This window comes from Ovis aries, chromosome 11 (assembly GCF_016772045.2).
Source record: "Ovis aries strain OAR_USU_Benz2616 breed Rambouillet chromosome 11, ARS-UI_Ramb_v3.0, whole genome shotgun sequence".
Classification (NCBI taxonomy): domain Eukaryota; kingdom Metazoa; phylum Chordata; class Mammalia; order Artiodactyla; family Bovidae; genus Ovis; species Ovis aries.
Genome location: NC_056064.1, coordinates 53,858,081 through 53,872,522, shown reverse-complemented (window position 1 = coordinate 53,872,522; position 14,442 = coordinate 53,858,081). Strand labels below are relative to the sequence as shown.

The 14,442-nt window shown below is 57.3% G+C and overlaps 1 protein-coding gene across 15 annotated transcripts in view; it reads left to right on the top strand.

Moving 5' to 3' along the window:
* Window positions 1–14,442, top strand: part of SEPTIN9 (septin 9) — a 180,536-nt gene that overhangs the window by 144,239 nt on the left and 21,855 nt on the right. The window contains exon 1 of one of the 15 annotated variants that reach the window (XM_027974160.2): window positions 3–36. The exons of 8 other annotated variants lie outside the window; for them this stretch is intronic. The gene's annotated coding sequence lies outside the window, so the exon portion shown is untranslated. Of the gene's footprint in view, window positions 1–2; window positions 37–3,910; window positions 7,868–11,760; window positions 11,905–14,442 lie in introns of those variants that run through there. 6 more of the 15 variants (XM_042256303.1, XM_027974163.2, XM_027974159.3 and 3 more) reach the window with 6 other exon arrangements.

Here is a 14,442-nt window from a genome sequence, read left to right as displayed (position 1 = left end):
GCGCAGGCGGCCGGCGCAGCCCGACTCAGCTGCTGGGTGAGTCCGCGCTCCCTTTGTTCCCTCCAGCCTCGCTCGGCTCGCGGGGGGCTCTCAGGTGGTCTGGCCGCCGGGAAGCCCCCCTCCCCCGCGCCCCAGGGCTGAGCGGGAACGGCGCCTCCCCGGAGCCCCTCCAGGCCCGGCCACCCCCCGCCCCCCACAGCCGGCGGGACAGCCCCCCTGGCCCCAGGAGCGGGGCGGCGGGAGCTCGGTCCTCCACGCGGGGCCCAAATTTTCGGCCGCGGAGCAGAAGAGTACGGCTTTGTGTGTCACAGCCGAGGCTTTGTAAATATTTGGCCGGCTACCCGAGTGGTTAAGTCCGCCTCAGCCAGCAGTTTCTTGGAGCCCATTTCCCTATCGCAAGGGGGCTTCCCTGATATTCCTGGAGGGCCGGGAGGAGATGCTGGTGGGCCACCGCTGCTGCTTCAAACCGTCCCATCCAGATTGTCAGCCGTTAGGGGTAGGCGGGTTAGCGGAGGACCGGCTGGAGGTTAGTTTCAACAGGCGCTTAGAAATGCCCGAATTGGAGACCTCGCGGACAGAATTGTGTTCACGGGGAGTTTGTGCTGCAGCTTGTCTGGATTCCTGGGAGGTGTTTGGGACGCTCTCGATGTTTCTGGGAGCGGATTGGGGAGGGGCCAGTAGAGGGTGGTGGGATGGGGTGCTGGCATGTATGTGCTTTGCTAGAGGATGGGGAGGTGTCTGCCTCGCCATGCCCTGCCGGGGAGCAGCATCTCCAGGATGTGTCTTCCAAAGGGCTTTTCTAGCTGAAAGAAGTTGGGACCCTGCTCCCGTAGCCCCCCGGACTCCAGTCCCGTAGCTGGGCCAGCACGTCCTCTCAGGCACCCAGACGAGGAGCAGGGGTGTGAGGTGCTGCGCAGGCAGGGCCATCTGCTCTGAAACTTCATCCCCCACGTCCCCTGGGGGTCGACTGGACGCCCAGGCTGCTGCTCTTCATTCTCGTCTCCCTCTCTCTCCTCCGCCATGAACTCTGCTGCATTTTTGTCCGAGGTTTCGGGAAGCATCTCTGCTCACCAAAGAGAAGTTTGAGATTCCTTTTCTGGAGAAAAATGTGCCACCCAGAAGCAGTCTATATGGCACGTTTCTGGTCCATGCAGTGGGTTTCTGTCCATGGGGACAGCGCCCTGGTTGGGATTCTGTTGGGATCCCGCTTTGGAAAGTCCTGCTGGGGAGAAGCGAGAAAAAGGCCCCTTTTTTCATAATGGTATGCTTCCCACCCTTCCTTCATTGTTGTTTTGCCTTCAGACTTAGGGCCTGCATGGGTGTTTACATAAATGTCATTTCTCTTTGGCAACCCATAGACTCCTTTTCAGGAACTAGAAAGAAGAACAAGTTTGTTTGACCATTTGGGAGCGGGAAGCTGGTATCCACGTGAGGTTTCTTTGGAAAGGGGTCATGCCCACCTGACTTCTCTCGGGTCTTCTCTGGGTTAGGACGTGGCTGGGAAAGGAGGCCTCTTCTGTGGCCGACCTCTCTGTACGCCCATCTCAGGGGACCTGTGTGGTCACTGACCCTCACCCACCCCTCCTGGGCATCCCTGCTGCCCGCCTCCCATCATGTCCGGGTTGTGACACCTGCAGGACCGTTGAGTCCGCTGGTTTGGGTCTGTGTTTCCGACAGGCTCTGCTCCTCGAGGCTGGCACTGTGACAGGAGTGACTGGCGCATGGGGGGGACTTGCTGTGTGTGTGGTGGGGGGGGGGGGACCGGGCATTCTGTCCTTGAGGAGGCAGAGCCCTGTTCTCCTGGGAAGGGGGCTGCCAGGAGGCAGAACAACAGCCCCTGCTGTCATTGGCCCCCACCAACACCAAGCCTTGAGGGGGCCCATGGCATTGTTTCCTGAGTGCCGGGTCCATCATCCCAGGCCTCGGATTCACCAGGGCTTTCATCCCAGGAGCCCTGAACCCCTTAAGACAACCAGGATCCTGGGGCTGACACTGCTCCACCCCCTGCCTGCGTCCGCAGCCACCCTGTGCTCTCCCCACTTCCTGCTGTGTCACCACCAGCCTGAACGGTTCTCTCGTCAGATAGGGCAGCTTTGCAGGAGGGTGGCGTCCTAGGGCTGAGATGCATTCGGCAGAAGGCGAGCACCCCCTCAGCAGCATGGAGCGGCACTGGCTTCCCGTGGTGTCAGAGGTCTCTTAGGACGCCCGTCACCGCCACCACCCCCACCCCACCCCCCGCACGGCTCACTCCTGGGCCTTTCCCAGATTGCCGATGGCTCTGGGCTCCCTGTCTCTCCCATTGGCCGGGTGTGTAGGAAGCAGGACTTTATTTCGCCCTGTGAGGGTGAGGACAGACGCTTGCTGGCCCCCTGAGCCCCTGGCCGGGGCCCTCGGCAGTGGCGGTCAGCCTTCCACACCTGCTGTGCCAGCCTCATCCCTCTTCTTGCTCGCCCCCAACCTTGGCTTAGGCCATAGATGCTTCAGGGATTGGAGCTGGGGTCCCAGCTCCCCTCAGCCAGGGTCTTGAGGAAGATGCTTCCAGCAGGCGTCATAGCCCTTGGCCGGGACTCCCCTCCCAGACTTCTGCCTGCCAGCACCAGGCTTGGGTTTGTTTGTTGAGTACCAGCCTGGTTCCTGGGACAGGTAGGGACCTGTTCTTAGCAGCTCAGTGGAGCCTCCTGACGCCTTCCCAGGAGCGCCTCCGAGGTGGCGGCCAGTCAGCCAGCTCTGCAGGTGAGCCTGTTGGCTGTGGAGCCTAGGGGGGTGGCCAGCAAAGGTGCGGGTCTGATCCACAGCCGGGAGGGCGCCTTGCCCCACCTGGTGGGCCCTCCAGCCTGCCCACCTCCCAGCAGGCTCCCCATGTGCCCTGTACTGGGGCTCGCAGAGCGGTAGGTGGAACATCTGGCCCTGGGGTGTGGGGGTGGGGTGGGGTTCTAACTTGCCACTCTCTTTTATTACTACTGAGATCAGGCGGAGAAGGGCTTACTGCTGAGAGGCCTGGGGAGCTCTGATTCCACCTCTGCAGGGGCCTGAGCGGCCACTTGGCCTCACCTGGGCTCACTTGTCCCCCACAGGAGCTGAGCTGCATCATCCCACCCACCCATGTGGGCTGCATGGCTGGCCCTTGGTGGCAGGGGAAGGGCAGCTCAAAGCAAAGGGCCCGAAAGAGGGAAGATGAACCAGTTTGCTTCCTCTCCCTTCCCGGCCATTCCAGCGTAAATAAACTCTTTAACCAGGGTTAGTAGCTAGATCATAGCAGAAGCACCCCATTTCTTGTTGCTCTGCTGAAGCTGGCGCGGGGTGGGGTGGGACAGCACCCACCCCATAAGATGTCAACTCCAGAGCATCCTGGCTGTTCTCAGAGGCTCCAGGTTGGGGTTCAGTTGCCCACCCTGACCCCCACGGAGCCTTCGTGGAGGAGGGGTGCTCGCTCCATCCTCTGTTTCTTTGCTTCTGGCATGCGTGCCACAGGGCCCTCCAGAGCCATGTGCCCTGGAGGGGGACCCCTGGCCCTGTCCTGCCCTGCGTGTGCCAGGCACTGAGTGCCCAGTGAGGTGATCACTCCAACAAGCGTCCTTGCTGGTGTCCCTAGTGGAATGCGCACACAGCTCCTCCCGCCTCCCACACCCTTATCTCTTATCTCCCAGGCCTGTCGCCAAGGCCTCTGAAAGCAGATAAGGTTTTCCCTTTCCCGGGGCAAGAAAATGAGTCTCCCTCTCTCCACGCCAGGTGAGGATGTCTGTGTCCTGCCTGTGTGTCTTGCCCTGGACCGTGCCCCTGTGTTGGGTTGAGCCTTCTCGGTCTTTGTGGAGGCCTGGACACTCCTGTTGTTTCTCAGTGGAGGCGTGAGCAGTACCACGTGATCGCAGTGTTTCATCTTTATTCAAACGCTCTGTGGTTCCTGTGAGATGAGACGAGCTTCAGAGAGCCTTGTAAGAACAGACATTTGTTTTGCTCTCTTTTCATGAGCGCTCCTTGGCCCCCCCCCCTTTTTTTTTTTTTTTAAGAGAAAGGACGGAAGAGCAGCATTTCTTTGGTGATTTGAATACATTTTCCTGAGGCAGGGGGCTGGATCAGATGACCCTGGCCCTGCCTCCACACTCGGGTGCTGTGGGAGCTGTTGGGAAGTGAGGACAGGACCCCAGTCTTTTGTTTCTCTGCTGCCCGGGACCAAGGAAGAGCTGCCAGTTGCTGGGGTCAGTTGTGGGCCCCGGAGACGAACAACAGGTGGACAGCAGCCCCGTTGAGTTGGAGTGAGAATCCTTCTCGATTTTCATTTGGGGGCTGGTGGGGGGCTGGTGGGGGGCAGAGAGTGGTGGAGGGTGTTATGCACAGCCCCCCGGCAGAGGAGAAGTCCTGGGGCCACTCTGCAAACCACACGCTCCGCTGACATCCCTTCAGTCACCCCAGTGGTTTTACAGTCAGCCCACCAGGCCAGGAGCCCCACAACTGGCGCCGGCTCCCAACCACAGGCTCCTCGGGGCCGGGTGCCTGGGGCCCCCAGTCTCCACGTCCAGGAGTGTCACGGGACCTTCATCACCAGCTGGGGGGCTGCCTGCCTCCCTCCCCACGTGACCGAGGTGGGCACTGAAGCGAGGTGAGTTGGGACGGGTCCGTGACGAAATGCCATCCTCCCAGACTGCTCCTCACGGGAAGGAGAACGTTTTAAGAGGCAGCTGTGTTCCCTTGGTTTAAGTGCAGTTGTTGAAAAAGTGGGAAAACAGAAGGTCCTCCGCGTGTCACCCACTGCCCAGGAGGTGCTGAGGGCAGGTAGGAAGGCGCCTTGGTGTCCCCTTGGCCTCCACGGCCACCCTCCAGGGCTGGGGTGCGATGGTGAGTAGCAGTCAGGCAGAGGAGAGGGCTCAGGAGGTGGGGGGGGGGGGCGGCCCGTGTCCATGTGGCAGCTGCTTCTCACATGGCTCACCTCTGTGAGGACCACCCCCACACAGCAGCCCCTCCGCAGATGCCTGCTTCCTGCCTGCCTGCTGCAGAGCTGCTCAGCTGTGCTTTTCTGTCTTTCCAAACTCTTGGCTGCCTCCCCAGCTTCCTCCGGGGCCCACCGTGGAACCGGACGGCCCAGTCCTGTCTCCCTGAGGCTCCTGGGCCCCTGTCTGTGTGCCAGCAGCCGCCTCTGTCCCCCCCACTCTTTTACTCCTTCGTGTATCCATCCAGCAACGCTTTGGGAGGGGGGAGCCATCTCCTGAAGAGGTGCCACAGTGCCTGGGGGCCAGGCCCCTCATGGGCCACGGAGAGATGGGCGGGTGACCCCAGTGTGCACCTCAGTTTCTGCATTCAGCCTGCTGCCAGTTCACTGGCTTGTGGGGAGACGTGTGAGTCAGGGGTGGGGGAGTTGGTCCTCAGGTTTTGTGGGATAGGTACAGTTGAGGCCAGAGGCCTCTCTATGGGCTCCCCCCACAGCTCACTGTGGGGCTCCGCGAGGATGGCTGGAAGTAAAGAGCTGATTCACACCACGGGGCACCCCGAAACCCGAGTGCTAAAGTTATAATTAAACCTTGAGAAACCTGGGGGCTCCTCCCTCTCTGAGGCCTGCACCACCTCGTAAAAGTGGGGCGTCACTCAGTTCTCTCTTGTGGCTTGCTTGGCATCCTGAGGGTTTGGGACGGGTGGAGGGAGGACCTGGGCCTCTAACGGATTTGGGGTGGGCCCGGGAAATCTGGCGGTGCGCCCCCAGCAGCTCTGCAGTCATTTCCTCCGGACAAGCTAGCACTCAGGACTCCGACCAGCCTCAGCACCTGGCTGGTCAGGTGGGTGGTGGCGGGGTGCAGCTGGGCGCTGGCCCACGGTGGCTGCATCCCACTGGTTCAGGCACATGGAGGGCGTCTGAGTGGGTGTCCTGGGTAGCAAAGGTTTTCACCTCTTGTCCCTCCTGTGCAGAGATCCGGGATGAGCCACGTTCAGCCTTTCTGATTGCTGACTGGCTGCCTTTGCTGCCCCATCCCCCTCCTTTCAGGCTGAGGCTTCCTTCGTAGTAAACAGGGCTTGCTCCTGGGTCATTCTATGACTTGACAGGTTCTAGCCCGTGATGCTGAGGCCCCTTCTGAAAAGTTCATGTTGAGTCCTTATGAGCACTGGTGGTGTGAGGAGCGGGCCGCGCAGGTGGAGAAGTCACCAGAATCACCCCCCCCCCCCCCCACACACACACATACACACACAGGCTGCTGAATGGAAAGTGGGGAGGGGCGTGCAGGCTGGATTGGTGCGGGGGATGGGGGGGCCAGCTGTGGACAAGAGGACACCATTGTTGTTCTGGTTTGTTCCCTGGGGACCACAATCATTGGCCTTCTTGTTGTTAATAGCTTTATGGAGATATTAATCCACATTCCAGAAAATGCACCCTTTTATTGTGTACAATTCAGTGGGTTCCCGTATACTTACAAAGTTACCATCATCATCAATTCCAGAATATTTTTATCACCACCCCTCAGAGATCTTAAGTCCATTACTGGTCATTTTCAGCGCCTGGCAGCCGCGAATCTGCCTGCTGTCTGCGAATTTGCCTATCCTAGTAACTTCTATCAGTAGAATCATGTCGTGATTGCTTCCTTTTTTTCTTTTAGCGGGTGGCCTTTTGTATCTGGCGTCTTTCACTTGGTGTAATGTTTTCAGGGTTCGTCCACACGTGATGTGTCCCTGCTCCATTCCTATTTATGACTGCACAGTATTCCACTTTAACAGTTGCATCGCATTGCATTTATCCATTCGTGGGCTGATGGGCATTTATTTGGGCTGTGTCCACTTTATAGCTCATGTGAATCGTGCCACAGTGAACACCGGGGCCCAGGTTTGGGTGGGCACATGTGTTTTCATTTCTCTCGGGGACCTGCACAGTCAGTTTGGAACACTTGGCTCACCAGCACCCAGTTAGGGGTGCACTGTTGGTCTCTTGGGCCCCACTCCCAGTGGCTGTGAGCACTGTGTGTCAAGTCTTGAATCTGTGTCTCTGTGCAATTGGCTGGGGGTTCTTTGGTTTCACTGTGAGTCCAGGGCCAAGCTTTGCGGAACAGGATGAATCAATGAGGAGTTAATGCAGGGAGGAGTTGGGGGTGGGATCAAGGCGCAGAGGAGCCTGTTGGGTCCTGCTCCTGACTTCTGGTTTCCTTGGCCTGCACAGGGCCCAGGACAAGGCAGGAAGGGGAGAAGGAAGGCTTGTGTGTCCTCTCCAGGCAAGACAGGGGGACACGTGACAGTGAAGTAGGGGCGGCGAAAGAGGAAGTGGGTGGAAGGAGTGGGCGGGGTTGGAGTACCTTCCCACTGGGGACGAGGATGCACCCCCATCTCCATTCCTGGCGGGAGGGGAGGTGTTTCCTTCCTGGGAGGGTGGAAATGCAGGGCTTAGGGGAGGTCGGCCTCTGGGGTCCAGGGAGAGTGTGAGGGTGACTGCTGTTCCCCTCAGAATCTGCAGGAGCAACAAGCTACACCCTTTCTGGACGGTTGTGTGCATCACAGGCAGAAAAGTTAAGCTGCGGGACGAATGCATGTTGCGTGTCTCTCTAAGCCACCGCACAAGCTCACGTCTGGGCGCCTGCTGGGTCCACTCTGAGCATCGAGCCTGGGAGCGCGCCGGGGAGGGCCCCACCGGCGCGTCCCGGGAAGGCAGCGGGGCGGTCCAGCTTCCTCCCTCCTCCCTGTCCTCCCCGCCCTCCCTCTGCTCCTCGGCAGTTCACAAGCAGAAATTACCATATGAATGTGGCTCCTTCCCGCAGCCGCCGGTTGGGGAGACCTGGGAGGGGACAGGCTACCACCCTCGGGGGCTGGGGGCGCCTCCAGGTCCTGTGCTGACTGAGGCGAAGCTCCTTCAGAGGCACAGGTCGATCGGTTGGAGGACGCCGGACATTCCCGGTCCACAGTAGGTCTCCACCGCGTGCGGAGGGTGTAGGGGGTGGGTTGGGGGGATCTGCTGGGTCCCAGGAAGTGGGGGAGGCCCTGGGGACCGGCGAGCCCCTTCCTTTAACTTTCATCTCAACTTGTAGGAGAACGTGTTGTTACTATAGCTCTTGTTATTTTGGTCTGATTTCAAAAGTGTCAGCTAATTATGGCAGGAAATGTAGAGTCTAAGGAAGGATGTGAAGGCGAGGATCGGATACGATAAAGCAAGTCTGAGCGCTCTGTAAACTGTAAAGTGCTGTGCGCAGGCCAGCCCGGATGGCGGTCAGCTCTCCTCTGATGGCCCGGCCCGGCCTCTTGTGTTCCTGGCCAAGCTCCTGAGGACTGAGTGCTCTAGGGGCCTTCTGCAGAGGCCCTGCTGGTCTTGCGATTAATCCCTCGCCAGCTGACCCAATCGCTCTTAAGTTTAGGCTGATGCTGTGTTACCTTTAACTGCTGGACAGCAAATTAATGGATGCCTAGTGCCTGGTGGCCCGGCCACTGCACGTAGGGGACCCACTCCTCGCCGTGGCACTGGCCAGGTCAGCTGCAGTGTGGAGAGCGGTGTGGCTGAGGTTTCAGGGGTCAGACAGAGCCCCGGGTGGGCCCAGGTGTTCAGACCTGAGGGCCCCCCTCCCCACGCCCGCCCCTTCAGCACCCCTGCCTGCTCTGCCCAAGCTTCAGGGAGAGGAGGCCTCACGTGCCCTGAGGCCCCAGGTGGCACTAGCGGTAAAGGGCCCACCTACTAAGGCAGGAGATGTAAGAGACACGGGTTTGATCCCTGGGTCAGGAAGATCCCCTGGGGGAGGGCATGGCAACTCACTCCAGTATTCTTGCCTGGAGAGTCCCATGGACAGAGGAGCCTGGCGGGCCCCAGTCCATAGGGTGGCAAAGAGTCGAACACAACTGAAGCAGCTTAGGACGCACGCACCAGGAAGCGGGTAGGGATTAGGGGCCGCCCAGTCTCCTCTCCTCTGTGGGCACCTCCATGCCCCCACTGATGGTTTCCTGAACAGAACTTCCTGAATGGGCAGGAGCAGTCCCAGGAAGTGCATCCATCCTTCCGCCGAGATGCTTTGTGGTTCCAGAAGGGAGATGGAAACCGGAAATCGTTCACATCTCGTTCACATGCTGGCACACGAGGAAGGCTGAGCGGAGGGACGCCCGGGAAGCCCGTGGGAAAGGATGCAGGCCAGCACCGCGGGAGCCTCGCGGAGGGGCCGCCTGCACCGACCCGGGAGCAGCGGCCCCGCGATGCTCTGGGAAGAGAGGAGGGCTGCAGGCAGCGAGCTGGCCTTTCATTCACTCATTTGACATCTTATGTACTGGGCTGTGGGATTGTGAACAGAGGAGACAGACTTTGCAATTGCAGGCTGTGTGCAGGGGCACTTGGGAGGAGAACCACGGGACACTGGGAGTCCCCCGGAGCAGGGCCAAGGGAGGACCTCTCTGGGGAGCCTTGTTTGAGGAGAGGAAAGGAGCCAGGGAGATGGTGTGCGTGCCGAAACTGGAGAGCCGGGCATGGGCTTCTATTTTATTAACACATGCTCTGTGCATTGGCTGTGCCAGGCTCCAGTCTGTGCTTTGTTAATATCTCGTTTGGTCCTCACAGAACTCTTACAAGGCAGGTATTATCTCGTATTACCCATCAGAAACCTGAGGCATTGAGAGATTAAGTTACTTGCTCAGGGTTACACAGGGAGTCTGGGATGGAACAGGGTCCTAGCTGTAGGATTCTGGGGCTCGGGGTTCTTGTGTTATCCCAGGTGTAGGGGGACCCAGTCAAGCTTTCAAGCCAGGGGAGCGATGCAATGAATATGTTTTAAACAGGCCTTCCTGGTGCCTTGAGAAGGATGGACCCTGCGGTGGGGTGGGGGACTTAATGGGGATGGCTTGGCCTGTGGGAGCCATGGAGGTGGTGGGAGGCCAGGAGACTGCCTTCAGATGTGTTGGATTCAGATTGATAGGATTTGGGGTGGATGACTGGATGTGGGCCAATGGAAGGAGGGACCAAGGCTGGCCACTGGGTTTCCAGCTGTAGTAACTGGATTGGTGGAGATGCTGTTACTCATGGGGGCGGGTGGCACGGATGGGTCCAGAGCTCAGTTGGCGGCATGTTCAGTGGGAGGCATCCAGGCTTCACTAGGGCAGGGGCTGAGGATACCCAGCTCTGGGCAGGGGGCCTGGCACAGTGGGCCATCTCTGCTGAGTCATGATTGGCACTGGTGTATGAATCTGGACAGAGGTTGGCATCTGATGCTCAGAGGATGGGCAGGATCACTGGGGAGAGTGTCCAGTTGGGACCAGACTGGTTCTATAGGTGGAGGAGGAGCCAGCGAGGCGATGGAGAACCGAGAGACAGAGGAGGAGCCGCAGAAGAGAAGTTGGGGTGAGGGTGACCCCTTCAAAGGGCCGGCGGCCCCGTCTGGTCAGAGGCCCCATCCAGTGGCGCACCCAAGCTTCGTATCATGCACAGTGTGCAGGAGGCACAGGAAGCGGGACTCTGCCTAGTGTCCAACCCACACGGGGCTCGGGCGTGTCTGTGCACCCTGCCCGTGGCCAGCATCTCCCGTGGGCAGTGTTTCAGGGGTGTTGCACATGTGTCCCGAGGGAGTGAGGCATGCTGTCCACACACACTGCTTTTTTCTGGGGTGAGCCTGTGGTTGACGGGTACGTGTATATATCTGACCTCACCATCCCCATCTCACTTCAGGGAGCATTTGACCTGTGGCTCATGGTGTGGCCCAAGATGTCACAGACCTGCCCCGGCGTATCCGCTCTGCCCAGGGGCTCCCTTGGGAGAACAGAGGCTAGGCACTGCGTGGGGTGGGGAGCAGGGGGTCCTTTCCAGCAGGCAGGGCTCCAGGCAGCCCCGCGGGCAGGTGGGCACAGTCTAGGCAGGCTCTCTGCTGAGTGGACACGGAGCAAGCCGTGTGAGGGGCCGTGTGGGTTCCCAGGCTCTGCGCGCACTGCTTCCTGACCCCCTGACCTCCCGAGCAGGAAGAAGCTGGAGGTGGGGAGGGGGGACATGATGCCAGCTGCCTCGAATCACATCAGCCCGGAGCTGGAGCTGCCAGCGGATGGTGACATGGTTCAAGGAGGTCCAGAGCTGCTGACCCTCCCGCCTTCCCCACAACCTTCCAGGCCCCTGCAACTAGTGGTACGAGGGGGCCCTCCCTCCTTATGAGGTCATTGGTCAGGCTTCCGCTCCTGGCCTAGGAACTTGCGCCTCCGTGCTTGGCCCCCTCCCTGGCTGTGCCTTCAGCCCCCGCCACTCTGAAGGGACCAGGGTGGGTAGGGGGTCCTTTGGGGGGTGTGGGGGGGAGACCTCAGTAGGCAGCATCTCGGAGCCTGAGCAGATGATCTGATGAGAGAATTGCTTGGTATCTTTGGAGCGGGGGAGCTCTTTTCCTACTTAGCTCCTGGCAGGGGGCTGCTTTCTTGCACCCCAGAGGACCCTGTCTAGTTTTTGCTATTTTACATGATCTCATCAGTTGCGGGAGGGGGCGCCCCCAGCCTCCCCAACATGGAGCTCTGGTGTGCGTCTGCTGACAGTCCTGCTGATAGGAGAGGGGGGCCGGGGGACTCCACCCGGTGACAAATGGCCACTTTCCACCCATCTGTAGGGGAAGTTCTTCTCTTTTCTCTCTTTAGCTTTGCAAGCACTTGCCAAGAACTAACGGAATCTCTCTGTGGCTGACCGCTTGGACGCGGTGGGCGGGCTGGATTCCGGGTTTGCCTTGGGGCAGGGTCTATCCTGCTGGAAGGTTCCCTGGGGTGGGAGGCGGCTCAGGGGCACATTCCCTGAGCCTTCGAGGCGAGTGTGGGCGGCGGAACACGGAATGAAAGATAAATCCCTTGACACAGGAAGTCGGAGGCCTCATCCCTGGCCTCCTCCGCCTCGCGGATTCGGCGGCACTCAGTTCTGCAGGCCGCGTTTTAGGAAAGCGGCTAGGACGCCGTGCAGGTTGGAGCCTGCTCTGACCAAAGATTGATGTCTCAATAGGCTGCTGAACCCGGGTGAGGAACTCTGCTGGAGGAGGGGGGCAGGAGGCGGGCTGGAAATGAAAGAACAGAGGGGGCCTCTTCCAAAAGGGGGTGGGGGGGTGCCGGCTGAGCGTTGGATGCCGTCCAAATCTGGCTCCACCGACCGACGCCAATTGAAACCGTGTTGGCAGAAGTGAAGAGGTTCTTGAGATTCTTTCCTGGACAAAAGGGAAGACGTTTGCTTTAAAGGGTTTGGCAAGAGACAAGGGCGGGCAGTAAAAGCAGGGAATCACCCCCCGCCGGACTTTGGGGCACCCTGGGCCCCTGAATGAATAGAGTCTAGAGTCGGGAAGGAGCAGGGGCTGTTCCTACCCTGTCCCCTCCCAGGTCTTGCAAAGGGCGCGGGATCGTGGGAAGTCTTTCCACCCAATCTGTCCCTGCACAGAAACCCTAAAGCTGTGACTTTGTTTTGAGTCTCCTCTTGGGAAAGATCCAGTGGGGAGAGAGATGCAACTCCTGGCGTTTGCAAACTCCTTCGCCTTTGTGTGGATCTCTAAACCGGCTTTCAGGCCAGAGGGCAGGCTCTCAGATTTCTGGCCTCCCAGTTCCTCATCAGGCTTCGGGGAGACGCTTCCTGCCCTGTACAAAGTGTGAAGTGTAATTCGATTTGGAACTACTTATTGAATTAGATGAGCCGTGTACACTTTAAAAATGCATGCCTTGATTCCCCGCCTGCACAAATTTGCAAAATTCACTCATTTGTATTCAGTGTTTCCATCTTTAGAAGGGAACAGGAAGTTCCCCTGTGACATTTATGGGGAGTTTGTAGTGGCTGGGGTAGGTTCACGGGGACACAAGGAAAAGAGGAATCTGGTAAATGGGAAAAGATTCTGTTTCAGAGCCCCACAGGGAGTGACAGCCCATATCTCCCTGCCCATCCCTCACAGCTTTCTCCTTGGGCTCAGGGATGGAGACCAGCTGTTCATAACCTCTGCCCTTTTCTTCTTTTCCTGCCTTTGATCATCAAAAAAAAAATTTTTTTTTAATTAATTTATTTCTTCTGGGCTTCCCCGGTAGCTCAGCTGGTAAAGAATCTGCCTGCAATGCAGAAGACCCCGGTTCGACCCCTGGGTTGGGGAAGATTCCCTGGAGAAGGGATAGGCTACCCACTCCAGTGTTCTTGCCTGGAGAATCCCCATGGACAGAGAGAGGAGCCTGGCAGGCTGCAGCCCATGGGGTCGCAAACAGTTTTGGTTGCTGCACTTGGGCTTTCTTTTGTGTGGCGAGCAGGGGCTATTCTCTAGTTGCGGTGGGTGCAAGGGCTTCTCATTGCAGTGGTTTCTCTTGTTGTGGAGCACAGGCTCAGTAGCTGCAGGCGTGCAGGCTTAGTTACTCTGTGGCACGTGGAATCTTCCTGGACCGGGGATCAAACTCGTGTCCCCTGCATTGGCAGGCGAATTCTTATCCACTGTACCACCAGGGAAGTCCCCCCCACCCTGATTTTTTTTTTTACTGTTCTTTTTCATCTTTTTTTTTTCCTTCATATTTTGGCTATGCCTCGTAGCTTTGGGGATCTAGTTCCCCAACCAGGGATCAAACCCGGGGTCCCTGCGGTGGAAGCTCTTGAGTCCTAACCGCTGGACCACCATGGGATTCCCTGATCATTTTTAAAAAACTCTTCCCACCCTTTCCTGACCATGGAACCCACAATATCTTTGTATGTTGAGAAGTTCAATTCAGAAATAAAGTGATTAAATTCCAAGTTCTCGTTAGACCAAGTTAGTTTCATCAAGGAAGCTACGGGGTTCTTTGATGAACCCCACAAATTGTCCAGATTTATTCACAATTTGTTGCCTGTCCTCATGTGTACTTATTTTAGGGAGAGACTCCTTATCTTTTACCAGCTTCTAAAAGAGGTTTGTGATACGCAACACGAAAATCCTGTGCCAGGTTGGGTTCCTTGCTTGTAAGGGATTACTATGAATCTGCCTGGAAGTTTTGGCTGATGAACATTTGAATAAATGAACTTCTTGTTCCTATGTAGCACCATAGTTTCCATTCAGACTGACCTCAAGCCTATATAGTGTCTTCTTTTTGTTACTACGTAATAAGTACTCAATAAATGTTGGTTGAATGTATCATTATTATGATCTTGGTCCACTGGGACCCCAGGATCTTTTTCTACTGTTAATTGTTTTTAATCATGTTTTATAATTGAAGTATAAGTGATGGACAACATTATGTGTTGTAAGTGTATAATATAGTGATTCACACTTTTTAAAGATTATACTCTATTTATAGTTATTATAAAATATTGGCTATATTACCTATATTGTACAATATATTCTTCTGGCTTACTTTATACATAGAAGTTTGTACCTCTTTATCCCCCACCCCTTTATTGCCCCTGCACGCTTCCCTCTACCCACTGGTAACTGCTAGTTTGTTCCCTATATCTGTGACTCTGCTTCTTTTTTGTTATATTCACTAGTTTGCTGTATTTTTTAGATTCCAGGTATTAGTGATCCCATGCAGTGTGTGTCTTTCTCTGTGTGACTTATTTCGCTCAGC